This window comes from Macaca nemestrina, chromosome 10, assembly GCF_043159975.1.
Source record: "Macaca nemestrina isolate mMacNem1 chromosome 10, mMacNem.hap1, whole genome shotgun sequence".
Lineage (NCBI taxonomy): Eukaryota > Metazoa > Chordata > Mammalia > Primates > Cercopithecidae > Macaca > Macaca nemestrina.
In genome coordinates this window covers 134,636,882-134,652,046 of record NC_092134.1, presented here as the reverse complement: position 1 = coordinate 134,652,046, position 15,165 = coordinate 134,636,882, and the positions used below count along the sequence as shown (strand labels likewise).

Here is a 15,165-nt window from a genome sequence, read left to right as displayed (position 1 = left end):
TTTTTGTATATGTATAAGGAAGGTGTCCAGTTTCTATCTTCTGCACATGACTATCCAGTTATCTCAGTACCATTTATAGAGTAGGGAGTCTCTCCTCCTTGCTTGTTTTTGTTAACTTTGTTGAAGATTAGATGGTTGTAGGTGGATGGCATTATTTTTGGGGTCTCTATTCTGTTCCCTTGGTCCACGTGCCTGTTTTTGTATCAGTACCATGCTGTTTTAGTTTCTGTATCCTTGTAGTATGGTTCAAAGTCAGGTAATGTTATACTTCCTGCTTTGTTCTTTTTGTTTGATATTGCCTTGGCTATTTGGGCTTTTTTTTTAAAAAATTCACAATGAATTTTAAAATAACTTGTTTCTAATTTTATGAAGAACATCAATGATAATTTGACAGGAATAGCACTGAATCTGTACATTGGTTTGGGCAGTATGGGCATTTAAACAGTATTGATTCTTCTCATCCATGAGCCTGGAATGTTTTCCCATTTGTCTGTGTCTTATCTGATTTAATTGAACAGTGTCTTGTAATACTCTTTGCAGAGATATTTCACCTCCCTGGTCAGCTATATTCCTATATATTTTATTTTTTGTGACTATTGTGAAAGGGATTGCCTTCTTGACTTTTCTCTGCTTGAATTTTGTTGATATAGGAATGCTACTAATTTTTGTACATTGATTTTTGTATCCTGGGAATTTGCTGAGTTTGTTTATCAGTCCAAGGAGGTTTTGGCCAGAGACTGTAGGGATTTCTAGATATAAAATCATAATATGTGCAAAGAGGGATAATTTGTCTTCTTCTCTTCCTATTTGGATGCCTTTTATTTCTTTCTCTTCCTGATTGCTTTGACCAGGACTTCCAGTACTATTGAATAAGAGTGGTGAGAGAGGACACCCTTGTCTTGTTCCTGTTTTCAAGGGGTAATGCTTCCAATTTTGCCCATTTAGTATGATATTGGCTGTGGGTTTGTCATGGGTGGTTCTTATTATTGTGAAGTATATATCTTCAATGCCTAGTTCATTGGGAGATTTTAATATGAAGATATATTGAATTTTATTGAAAGTCTTTTCTGCATTTACTGAGATAATAATGTGGTTTTTGTTAGTTTTACTTAAGTGATGAATCACATTTATTGATTACATATGTTTAACCAACCTTGTATCCCAGTGATAAAGCCTACTTGATTATGGTGGAATAGCTTTTTGATGTGCTGCTGGATTCAGCTTACTAGCATTTTGTTGAGTATTTTTTTAATCTATGTTTATCAAGGATGTTTTCTTTTTCTATTGTGTCTCTGCCTGGTTTTGGTATCAGGATGATATTTGCCTTGTAGAGTGAGTTAGAGTGGAGTCTCCTTAGTTTTTTTGAGTAGGTTTAGTATGAATGGTACCAGTTCTTCTTTATACATGTGGTAGAATTCTGCTGAGAATCCATAAGGTCCTAGGCTTTGTTTGTTTGTTTGTTTGGTAGGCTTTCTATTACTCTTTCAATTTGGAACTTGTTATTGGTTTGCTCCGAGATTCAATTTCTTACTGATTCAATCTTGAAAGGTTGCATGTATGCAGTAATTTATCCATTTCTTCTAGTTTTTCTAGCTTTTGGGCATAGAGGTATTGACAGTAGCTTGGTAGGATTGTTTGTACTTCAGTGGGGTCAATGGTAATACCCATTTTGTCATTTTTGATCGTGTTTATTTGGATCATATCTCTTTTTTTCTTTATTAATCTGGTTAGGGGTCTATCATATTAATTTTATAAAAACATCAAATCCTGGATTCACTGACCATTTATATGTGTTTTTAAATTACAATTGCCTTCAGTTCAGCTCTGATTTTGGTTACTTATTGTCTTTTGCTAGCTTTGGCATTGGTTTGCTCTTGTTTGTTTAGTTTCTCTTGTGAAGTTAGGTTATTAATTTGAGATCATTCTAACTTTTTGATGTGGGTGTTTAGTGCTACAAACTTTCCTCTTAACACTGCCTTATCCATACCCCAGAGATTCTGGTATGTTGTATCTTTGTTCTCATTATGTTCAAAGAATTTATTGATTTCTGCCTTAATTTCAATATGTACCCAAAAGTCATTCAGGGAAGGCTGTTTAATTTCTATGTAATTATATGGTTTTAAGGTATTTTCTTAGTATTTATTTACATTTTTATTGTGCTGTGGTACAAGAATGTGGTTGGTATGATTTTCTCTGTTTTATATTTGCTAGGAATTGTTTTATGTTAGATTGTGTGGTTGATTTTAGATTATATGTCATATGCAGATGAGAAGAATGTGTATTCTGTTGTTTTGGGGTAAACTGTTTTGTGGATGTCTATTAGGTTCATTTGGTTAAATGTCTATTTCAGGTCCTGAATACCTTTGTTAGTTTTCTGCATTGATGTTCTGTCTAATGCTGTTGGTGGGGTGTTGAAATCTCTTACTATTATTGTGCGGTTTCCTTAATTTTTTAATAGGTCTGTGAGAATTTGCTTTATGAATCTGGGTTGGGTGCATATACATTTAGAATAGTCATGTCTTCCTGCTGAATTGAACCTTTTTCAATTATGTAATGCCCTTCTGTTTCTTTCTTGATCTTTGCTGGTTAAAGACAGTTTTGTATGAAATTAGATCATCAAGGTCAGGTGCCATGGCTCAGACTTGTAATACCAGTACTTTAGGAGCTGAGGTGGATGGATCACTTGACCCCAGGAGTTTGAGACTAGCCTGAGCAGCATGGCCAAATCCTGTCTCTATCAGGAAAAAAAATACAAAAATTAGCCAGTCATGGTGGTGCACACCTGTGGTCTCAGGTACTTGTAAGGCTGAGTTGGGAGGATTTCTTGAGACCAGGAGGTAGAGGTGGCAGTAGGCTGAGATTACACCACTGCACTATGGCCTGGGCAACAGAGGGAGGCCCTACTCAAAACAAACAAACAATCAAACAAACAAAAAAACAAGAAAAAAAAAAGAAAAGTTAGAATAGCAACCCTGCTTCTATTTTCCATTTGCTTGGTAGATTTTTCTCAGTCTTTTAAATTTGAGCTTATGGGTATCATTGCATGTAAGTGAGTCTCTTGAAGACACCATACCATTGCATCTTGCTTCTTTATCCAACTTGCCACTCTGTGCCTTTTAATTCAGGGGTTTAACCTGTTTACATTCAAGGTTAGTATTCATATGTGGGAATTTGATCCTTTCATCATGTTGTTAGCTGCTTATCATGCAGACCGGTTTCTGTGGTTACTTTATAGGATACTGGTCTATGTCCTTAAGTGTGATTTTGTTGTGGCCAATAATGGTCTTTCGTTTCTATGATTAGCAATCCATTCAGGACCTCTTGTGAGACAGGTCTGGTGGTAATGAAATTCCTTAACCTTTGTTTGTCTGAAAAAGATCCTATTCCTACTTCATTTACATGAAATTCTTGATTGGACATTCTTTTTCAAAAAGTTTCTGAATATGAGCTCCCGTCTCTTCCTGATTGTAGAGTTTCTGCTAACAGGTCCCCTGTTAGCTCGATGCTGTCCCCTTTGTAGGTGACCTGCCCTTTCTCTCTAGCTGCCTATGGCATTTTTTCTTTCATTTTCACCTTGGAGAATCTGATGACTATGTGTCTTGGGTATAGTCTTCTTGTGTAGTATTTCGTAGGGGTTCTTAGCATTTCCTGAATTTGAATGCTGGCCTCTGTAGCAAGGTTGAGGAAAATTTTATGGACTATATCCTGAAATAGGATTTCCCAGTTATTTGCCTTCTATTATTCCTGTATTTCATGGATGCCAATGAGTCATGTATTTAGTCTCTTAACAAAATCTTATATTTCTTGGAGGTTTTGTGCATTCTTCTTTCTTTATTTATTTTTTTTAATTTTTCCCTGACTAATTTCAGAGAGCTGGTCTTGAGCTCTGAGATTCTTTCCCCAGCTGTGTTGATTCTGCTAACACTTGCATTTGTATTCTGAAATTCTTGAAGTGATGTTTTCAGCTCTATCAGATCAGTTGGAATTTTTCTTAAAATGACCATTTTGTCTTGTGTCTTCTGTATCATTTTATGGCATTCCTCAGAATCTTTGGATTGTGGTTTGACTTTCTGCTGAATCTCATTATCTTTGTTCCTATCCATGTTCTGAATCATATTTCTGCCTTTTCAGCCTGGGGGGGAACTAGTGTGGTCATTTGGAGGCTTTTTGAGTTGCCACAGTTATTGTGCTGGTTCTTTCTCATCTCTGTGGGCTGATATTCTTCAGTCTTTGAAGTTGCCATTCTTTAGATTTTTTTTTTTTTTTTCTGTTTTTATCTTCGTTGATGCACTTTGGGCTTTCACTGTGGATTCCATAAAATGAGTTTGTTTCTGGTAGATTTTTGGAGGGCCAAGGTTTCTAACTCTAACTCTGGGGTCTAGTTTTGGACCCCGGACTTTGTTCTCTAGCCCCTCAACATTGGGAATCTGCTGTGCTGGAAGGGCCATTGTGTTCCTGAATTGCTGGCCACAGCACTCTGAAGGGAGGTACCAGCCAAAGCTCTTCATTGAATAGTGACAGTGTAATGCAAGCTTGTTAACACATGCCAGCACCAGCAGTGTGGCAAGGTATGGGCTCTTGGACTAGGATGGGTTGCAGGCTGGCCCAAGGCTGCCAGCTTCCATGTGGGCATTGGCAGTAGCCTAAATTCATCTTTATACATGTGGGTATTTTCTCAACTAATTAGTTGAGAAAAATGATTAATTCCTGTTGAATTGCAATGGTGTGATTTTAAAAATCAGCTGACCATGAATGTCATTACTAATTTCCGGACTCTCAATTGTGTTTCATTGTTCTTTTGTCTCTCATGATGCAGTTACCACACTGTCTTGATTTAGTCCAGCAAACTTGTAGTAAACTTTGAAATTAGAAACTAATCCTCCAAATTTGTATTTTAAAAAATTATTTTATTGGCCTAATCACTTGGCATTTCCAGGTGTATTTTTGGAGTAGTTTTACATTTTCTGCAGAAAAAACTTTCTGTGATGTGATAAGGATTGCTTTCTAAATTGCTCTTCACACATAAAGACTCTTCTTATACTGGATTTCAGTTCAGATGGTCCTTATTGCTTGCAAGCTCTTTGATGAATACACACACAATTTTGGCCTTTTATTTACCTTATCCTTGTTGTTGCAGAAGGACATCTTGCTTTCTGGAACCTACTATATCTATTCAAAAATGGAAGTTTTCACACGTAACTTCTACATATCAAGTAACATAGAATCAAATAAAAAACTAGCAGTCCTTGTTTCCTGTCTGAACCAGACAGGTGAAATTGAAATTAGTTATACAAGTGTGTACTAACTCTTCATAAAGACTATCCAAAGAGGGTATTATTATCATCTGCATTTAACAGATGGCTATCCTAAGGCTGATAGTTGTTGTAAAATAGATTCTCAGATCATACCTATATGAAGCAGAGAACCTGATTTCCTGTCCTGGCAGTCTGACTCCAAGATCCTTTCTTAGAAACAATTATGCTGTAAAAACTTAAAATGAATAAAACCCAACATGGGATACTGATTTTAACATCTGTTAGTGTTAAACCATTAAATAATAAAAAATAAGTTAAAATGAAAGAAAAATATCCAAATAATCGTATACAGAGAAGTCAATATTCTTCAATCGAAAACACTTTTTTTAAGTGCTCAAAGAATATTTGCAGAAGTGCTGAATATTTAATTAATTAATATTTGAATATCAAATTGACTTATGAGAATGAATTCCTTAAAGGCCTAAGGATGAGAGATCAGTTCGATAAATATTGAAAACGGGCTGAAAATTCTGAGTGGGAAAATAGGGTCATTTCAACCTGCATGACATCCCTAAAGTTTATTTTTCATTTTGGAAACTGTAGGACAAAAACTATTCCCATTCATGTGGGGTGTGTATATATGTGTATGGGTGTATATGTCTTCCCAAGAAAATCTTGAATGCTTTTGATAGGAAAAATTTAGATTCTGTTTACATGTATCTGGTATTGAGAAAAATAAATTAACAGCAGTCATGATGCAAGTTATGATCAAGCTTCCTTCAGAAATTTAGACATCCAATATACGATCTATGTATTGGGTTTAAAAATTTCCATAGCAAGTCATGTTGCTGAACACAAATTATGGCTACACAAGGAAAATATTGCAAAACAATGAAAGAGAATATGTCTTCATTTGCATGCTGGCGAATGAGAAATCAGCTTTTACTTCAAAATTATTATGAAAAAATGTCAGCCTATTGCAAGACAAGACTTTGTTTAAATAGTAGTTAATTTGAGCTGTTTTGAAAATTACGTGTTTTCCATAAAGACAGCATTGAACTCATCCATTAGTATGCCCCAGTGCTTTCCTGTTTGGCACTGGTCCCAGAATTTAATTTAGAAGAACCAAGAATTTTACTGCACGTTCGGAAATCAGGATCGCATGGAGTTTAAGATCAAGACCTTAAAGGGAATCATGACCATTGATATTAGGCTTGCCCTTTTTTTTTTTTTTTTTTTTTTTTTTTTTTGAGACGGAGTCTCGCTCTGTCGCCCAGGCTGGAGTGCAGTGGCCGGATCTCAGCTCACTACAAGCTCCGCCTCCCGGGTTCACGCCATTCTCCTCCCTCAGCCTCCCGAGTAACTGGGACTACAGGCGCCCGCCACCTCGGCCGGCTAGTTTTTTTGTATTTTTTTTTTTTTCAGTAGAGACGGGGTTTCACCGTGTTAGCCAGGATGATCTCGATCTCCTGACCTCGTGATCCGCCGGTCTCGGCCTCCCAAAGTGCTAGGATTACAGGCTTGAGCCACCACGCCCGGCCTAGGCTTGCCCTTTTTTAATGTGTGTTTGCTCAGACATGGGAAGTTAACTACCAATCATTTTTTTCTATACTAGTAATGATAGAATTTGTATTTTCCTATGATGCCCATATTAAATGTATAATCATTTTAATATTTTAACACTTTTTTCATGAGTTCTTTCAAGGGTTGTTAAACAATTTAAACAACCTAATTTTCCCTTATGATATGCTGATAACTAATCATATTTTCACAAAGTCATTTGACACAATGTTTCATTTAAGAAAATATCTCTGGTATAACTCTACTTGCTGATAACAAAAGAGAATTTGAAACTTCAAGAAAGAAGATTAGAAAAGTTAATAATGCAATATGAATAAGTATATATATAATGCAATATGAATAAGTATATATAATTTATTCTTAAGAAATGTATGTGAAATCAGAGTCATAGAATGAAAAAAGAGTAATATGTAATTTTTAAACTAAAGTTGCATTTCAAATGTGAATAAAAAAGTATTGTAAAATGTTCAATAATATTTTATATAAATATAAAAGTTCAAAAATTATTCTGGTGTTTCTAATTTTGAAAAGGACATGAAGCACTGAAAATTTTCAGACACTTCTCTTAGGATTATCAATTGAAAGAATTTCTTTGTCTGAGCATGACGTTATCTGATTATGATGGAGGATCACCTCATAAGAACCAATATTTGTACTCCTACTCAAATACATATGAAAAAAGTGCATATCACTTTGTTTTAATAGCTAAAGTTGAGAAGTCTTCCAAATGACCATCAGTGATAAAATGATAAATAAATTATGGCATACTCAAACAGTCGAGTACTGTACAGCAATCAAAAAGCAAACCAGAGTGACATGTTTACAAAGAATTTACATAGCAAAGAAAATGAACAAATTTGAGCTAAATAGATAATATTCACAGATGTGAGAGGAATTACTAATATCGAAAAAACATTCAATTTAAGTCAATTTATATGAAGTTTTCAAAAATACATTTTTAATACATTGTAATTTATTACATGTGTGGTAAAACTCTAAAATGAAATGTATGAGTGATTATCATAACAATTGGAATAGTTGGAAGGAAGAAAACTAAAGGGAAACGATATCAACAAGAAGGTATATATGGGGAGTGTCTGGATTTTTGGCAAATTTTATTTTTTGGCCAAGGTGTGGTAAACATGGGAGATACATTTGTAATTGTTTTCTCTAACTGTGCATTTAAGTTTTATTACTTTCCATAACTGTGTTATGTTCCACAATAGTAAAAATATTTAAAAATCAGAAAATAAAGTAAAATAATAAATAAAAAATTAAGCCGAAACTACATATGTGCATAGATACAATGGTATTATAATTATTGTGGTTTTCCTTAACAAAGAAGAATAGTGCATTGCAGCAGTAAGAAATACAAGCTAAAATTATAAGCTTTTCTTTAAATTAATTTTAAAAAGAAAATACGTGCTAGAAGTGTGAATTTAAATTCTTAATGCTAATCTTGGGCAGAGCCTTCAGGAGCAAGTGAAACCCTCTATGCCATTGCCTCCACAGTGGAACTGCTCTTGCCACTCTTGGACTAATGAAGGAGCAACGGTCTTAAGTCCCTTATTCATACCTCCAACAAGATGTAGTCAACCCAATGAGAGAAGCCCACTTAGACTCCCATGGGTCCCACAACTCCCACACCTCCCAATGCTGGTCATCAGACAGGGAACCCCTGACTCAGGCCCACAGCACAAACCCTCCATCTTGGACTGACTGCACTGAGCGATTGCTGACCTGCATCTCTCTGGGATGGAGCCCCCAAGGGTTGACTCTTGGACACAACCACTACTAAGATCTCTTCCAGTGCTGCCTCTAAGCTGGGAAAGGAACATAAACACTGAGATTGCACCAGAGCTGCAGTTGGCTGCTCAGGAATGCTAAGTTTTGAACTGTAGCCAGGACTGAAGGGCACAAGGAACCTACATCTTCAGAACACTGAGAGGGAACATGGCTGCAACTGTGAGGAAACATAGGGGAACCACATAATTGAGCAAGAGTCTATCGACTGACCAATAAGCTGAAGTGTCACCTGCTGGATTACACCCCAAAGCTTCAACACCAAAAATGCCTCACTAACATAACACCCTCTGAAACCAGAGACACAGAGTCAGCTTCAGATAGACACCCTACACAATGCCTCTCCCTGGCAAAAACATCCAGAAAGGAAGTCTATTTACTGTACTCAGTATACACTGCAGTTAAAGAAACACCCACATACAGAGAAGAGAAAGAACCATTGCAGTCATTCTGGTAACTCAAATGGCCAGAATATCATATTTCCTCCAAAAGACTGTACCAGTTCTCCAACAAGAGTTCTTAACAAGGCTGAACTGGCTGGAATGACAGAAATAGAATTCAGAATATGACAGAAACGAAGATGATCGAGATTCAGGAGGAAGACAAAACCCAATCCAAGGCAAATAAGAATCACAGTAATGTGATACAGCAGCTGAAGGATGAAATAGCCATTATAAAAAAGAATTTAATGGGTCTGATAGAGCTGAATAATACAAGAATTACTCAATGCAATCACAAGGATTATCAGCAGAATATACCAATCTGAGGAAAGAATTTCAGAATTTGAAGACTGGTTCTGTGAAATAAGACTGTCAGACAAAAATAAAGAAAAAATAATAAAAAGGAGTGAACAAAACCCCTGAGACGTATGGGATTATGAAAAGAGGTTAAATCTATAAATCATTGGAATCCCTGAAAGGGAGAGCCAGAAAGCCAACAACTTGGAAATTATATTTCAGAATATCGTTCACGAACTCTTTCCCAACCTTGCTAGAGAGGCCAACAGACATATTCAGGAAATACAGAGAACTCATGCAAGATTCTACACAAGATCATCTCCAAGATACATAATCATCAGATTTTCCAAGATGGAAATAAAAGAAAGAATGTTAAAGGCAGCCAGAGAGAAAGGGCAGGTCACCTACAAAGGGATTTCCATCAGGCTAACAGCAGATCTGTCAGCTGAATTCTTACAAATCAGAAGAGATTGGAGGCCTCCATTCAACACTCTTAAAGAAAAAAATCTTCAACCAAGAATTTCATATCCAACCAAATTAAGCTTTTTAAGTGAAGGAAAAGGAAGATTTTTTTCAGATAAGCAAATGTTGAGGAACTTTATTACCACCAGATCTGCCTTACAAGAGATCTTGAAAGGGGCACTTAGTATAGAAAAGAAAGACCACTACCAGCTAATAAAAAAATCCCCTTAAACACAGAGACCAGTGTTTAAAGCAACCATACAAACAAGAAAATGTAATGACAAGCTAACAGCACAATGACAGGATCAAATCCACACCTATCAATATTAATCTTGAATGTAAATGGGCTAAATGACACAGTTAAACAGCACAGAGTGGCAAGCAGGATTCCCACTACTGGGTATCTACCCAGGGAGAAAAAAGTCATTATACAAGAAAGATACTTGCACATGCATGTTTATAGCAGCACAATTCGGAATGCAAAATCATAGAACCAGCCCAAATGCCCATCAGTCAATGAGTGGATAAAGAAACAGATATAGATATAGATATAGGTAGATATAGATAGATAGATATAGACATAGATAGATAGATACCAAATATATAATCCTATATATATGTATATATGTAATGGAATACTACTCAGCGATACAAAGAAATGAATTAACAGCATTTGCACTGACTGGATGAGACTGGAGACTATTATTCTAAGTGAAGCAACTCAGGAATGGAAAATCAAACATTGTATATTCTCACTGATATGTGGGAGCTAAGATATGAGAATGCAAAGGCATAAGAATGATACAATGGACTTTGGTGACTTGAGGGGAAGTGTGGGAGGGGGACAAGGATGAAAGACTACACTGTTAGGGTGATGAGTGCATCAAAATCTCACAAATCAGCCCCAGAGAACTTACTCATATAACGAAACACCATGTGATCCCCAATAACATTTGGAAAAAAAGTTAAAAAATAACATACTGGTGAGGTTGTAAAGAAAAGAAAACCCTTATACACTGTTGATGGAGGTGTAAATTAGTTCAACCATTTTGGAAAGCAGTATGACGATTTCTGAAAGAGCTCAAAGCAGAACTACTATTCGACCTAGCAATCCTATTACTGGATATATACCCAGAGAAACATGAAGCGTTCTACCATAAAGCTGCATGCATTCGAATATTCATTGCAGCATTGTTCACAATAGCAAAGACATGGAATCAACCTAAATGGCCATCAATGACAGACTGGATTTTAAAAAGTGGTATATATACACCATTGAATATTATGCAACCCATAAGAAAGAATGAGATTGTGTCTTTTGTGGGAACATGGATGCAGCTGGAGGCTATCATCCTTATCAAATGAATGCAGAAACAGAAAATCAAATAACACATGTTCTCACTTATAACTGGGAGCTAAATGATAAGAGCTTATGAACACAAAGAAGGAAATAACAGATACTGTGGTCTACTTGATGGAGGAAGGTGGGAAGAGGGAAAGTAGCAGAAAAGATAACTATTGGGTACTGAGCTTAATACCTGTAATAACATGTACAACAAACTCCCATGACACATGTTTATCTATGTAACAAAGCTTCGCATGTACCCCCAAACCTAAAATCAAATTTTGTATATCTATATGTTGCTAGGCACCTTTTGTTCTTATTTCCAATTTAATTATTTACAATGCACATTTTGAAGTGGCAGAAATTAGTAAATTTCTAACACACTATATGACCAGAGATATTAAATATATAAAATAATTATCCCTAAATTTATCCCTAAGTAAAATAATTATACTCATATTGTTACCATTCAAATATCACAATTTGTGATCAATAGGTGCATACGTGTGTTTGACAAAATATTTTTCTGCTATACATTTCTTGGCTCTCTATTAGAGAAAAAGCAGGGAAAAGTAAATGCTTTAAGGTATAAAACTTGTTTAGTGCAATCTTTGGGTTTTTTTTTTTATTTGTCATGCTACTTTGGCTGCTATAACAAAATAATCCAGATTTAGTCATAGTAGCTGAGAATGTAAATAAGTATTTGAAAGAATTTGGCTTGCTAATGATGCTATTGATATATGTAATAAAGTTTATGTACTGTATAAATGCAGAGTCTTTGTACATGTTCAAATGAAAATTAAAAAAGAAAGAAAGAAACCAAACAGAGAGTACTATTTGTTGGAGGTCATGTTTGGCTTGATGTTTAGAATTTAAAAATCCCTTCAAAAATCAAAGAATCCAGTACCAACCCCAAAAAGTCCAGGACCAGACGGATTCACAGTCGAATTCTACCAGAGATACAAAAAGGAACTGGTACCATTCCTTCTGAAACTATTCCAAACAATAGAAAAAGAGGAAATCCTTCCTAACTCATTTTATGAGGCCAGCATCATCCTGATACCCAAACGTGGCAGAGACACAATAAAAAAAGAGAATTTCAGGCCAATATCCTTGATGAACATCATTTCAAAAATCCTCAATACAATCCTGGGAAACAACTCTTTTTCCAGCTGGAAGCATGGAGGGTGTAGAAGAGAAGAAGAAGAAGGAAGTTCTTGCTGTGCCAGAAACCCTTAAGAAAAAGCGAAGGAATTTCGCAGAGCTGAAGGTCAAGCGCCTGAGAAAGAGGTTTGCCCAAAAGACACTTTGAAAGGTAAGGAGGAAGCTTATCTATGAAAAAGTGAAGCACTATCACAAGGAATATAGGCAGATGTACAGAACTGAAATTCGAATGGCAAGGATGGCAAGAAAAGCTGGCAACTTCTATGTACCTGCAGAACCCAAATTGGCATTTGTCATCAGGATCAGAGGTATCATTGGCATGAGCCCAAAGGTCCGAAGGGTATTGCAGCTTCTTCGCAATCTTCAATGGAACCTTTGTGAAGCTCAACAAGGCTTCGATTAACATGCTGAGGATTGTAGAGCCACATATTGCATGGGGGTACCCCAATCTGAAGTCAGTAAATGAACTAAACTACAAGCGTGGTTATGGCGAAATCAATAAGAAGCGAATTGCTTTGACAGATAACGCTTTGATTGCTCGATATCTTGGTAAATATGGCATCATCTGCATGGAGGATCTGATTCATGAGATCTATACTGTTGGAAAATGCTTCAAAGAGGCAAATAACTTCCTGTGGCCCTTCAAATTATGTTCTCCATGAGGTGGAATGAAGAAAAAGACCACCCATTTTGTAGAAGGTGGAGATGCTGGCAACAGGGAGGACCAGATCAACAGGCTTATTAGAAGAATGAACTAAGGTGTCTACCATGATTATTTTTCTAAGTTGGTCAGTTAATAAATAGTACCTGCTCTCAAAAAAAAAAAAAAAAAAAAAAAAAACTGGGAAACCGAATCTAGCAGGACATCAAAAAGCTTATCCACCACGATCAAGTCGACTTCATACCTGGGATGCAAGGCTGGTTCAATATACACAGATCAATAAACGTAATCCATCACATAAACAGAACCAATGACAAAAACCGCATGTTTATCTCAATAGATGCAGAAAAGGCCTTCGACAACATTCAACACCCTTCATGCTAAAAACTCTCAATAAACTAGGTATCGACGGAATGTATCTCAAGATAGTAAGAGCTATTTACGAAAAACCCACAGCCAATATCATAGTGAATGGGCAAAACCTGGAAGCATTTCCTTTGAAAACCGGTACAAGACAAGTATGCCCTCTCTCAGCACTCTTATTCAACATAGTAATGGAAGTTCTGGCCAGGGCAATCAGGCAAGAGAAAGAAATAAAGGGTATTCAAATAGAAAGAGAGGAGGTCAAATTGTCTCTATTTGCAGATGACATGATTGTATATTTAGAAAACCCTGTCATCTCAGCCATCTCCTGGTCATTAGAGAAATGCACATCAAAACAACAATGAGATATCATCTCACGCCAGCTAGAATGGTGACCATTAAAAAGTCAGGAAACAACAGATGCTGGAGAGGATGTGGAGAAATAGGGACACTTCTACACTGTTGGTGGGGTATGAATTAGTTCAACCATTGCGGAAGACAGTGTGGGGATTCCTCAAGGATCTAGAACTAGAAATACCATTTGACCCAGTAATGAGATTACTGGGTACATACCCCAAGGTTTATAAATCATTCTGCTATGAAGACACATGCACACATATGTTTATTGCGGCACTATTCACAACAGCAAAGACTTGGAACCAACCCATATGTCCATCAATAATAGACTGGATAAAGAAAATGTGACACATATACACTGTGGAATACTATGTGGCCATAAAAAAGGATGAGTTTATATCCTTTGCAGAGACATGTATGAAGCTGGAAACCATCATTCTCAGCAAATTATCACAAGAACAGAAAACCAAATACTGCATGTTCTTACTCATAAGTGGGAGTTGAACAATGGAAACACGTGGACACAGAGAGGGGAACATTACACACTGGGGCCTGTTGGGGGATCCGTGGCTAGGGTATGGGGAGCATTAGGAGAAATACCTAACATACGTGACAGGTTGATGGGTGCAGCAAACCACCATGGCATGTGTATACCTATGTAAGAAAGCTGCACGTTCTGCACATGTACCCCAGAAGTTAAAATATAATAAAAAAAGTTTTAAGAATTAATTAGGAGAAATATTCCATAAAAATGGTTAATTATGCTGCTCATCATATACCTAGGAAAAAATCCACCATTGATATGCATTCACATACAACTCTAAGAGAGCTGAAGTAGGAACTTTATTTTAGCTACAACCTGTGGAAATAAGAGAATGTTTTACCTGCAGTACCAAGATCTTTCCAAAGGTTTTCTACTAGCTTTATTACCTACCTCACATGTCAAAACTTTGCCATTCTTCATCTGTTCTTCTTTTGGTTCCTGAATTTCTGACACAACAAGAGTGGATGTATTTCCCACACTCTTGGTTTAGCAGAGTACCTATATTAGTTAATTAGTTGGTATTTTTGTTTGTTTGTTTTGCTAGAGGAACTCCTCCAAAACTGCATTGGATATTGATATCTCACATGTCTTTTGGGTTCAGTTTTTCTAAGCTGGGTTTGGTAGATGGCTCTGGTGGTTTGATGGGCCAAGTTCTGCATCTTGGAGCTAAAGTTTCGCCAGTTTAGGCCAGATCAGGCAGGGGCAATCTGACTCCGTTAGTTTCTTTTCTCCTTCTGGGAACAGTGTAGTAGCCAGGTGATGTTCTCTTGATAAATGGAAAAGAGCAAGGTAACCCGATGTAGAAACCATCTCAAATCCCCGTGTAAATTCTACCAATATTCTGTTCATTAAAATAAATTATGTGAGTGAACTGAGAATCCAGGGGTAAGATA

The 15,165-nt window shown here is 36.5% G+C and overlaps 1 pseudogene; it reads left to right on the top strand.

Moving 5' to 3' along the window:
- Window positions 1-12,363: 12,363 nt before the first annotated feature.
- On the top strand, window positions 12,364-13,132 carry LOC105499955 (large ribosomal subunit protein uL30 pseudogene; annotated as a pseudogene).
- The last annotated feature ends 2,033 nt before the right edge of the window (window positions 13,133-15,165 follow it).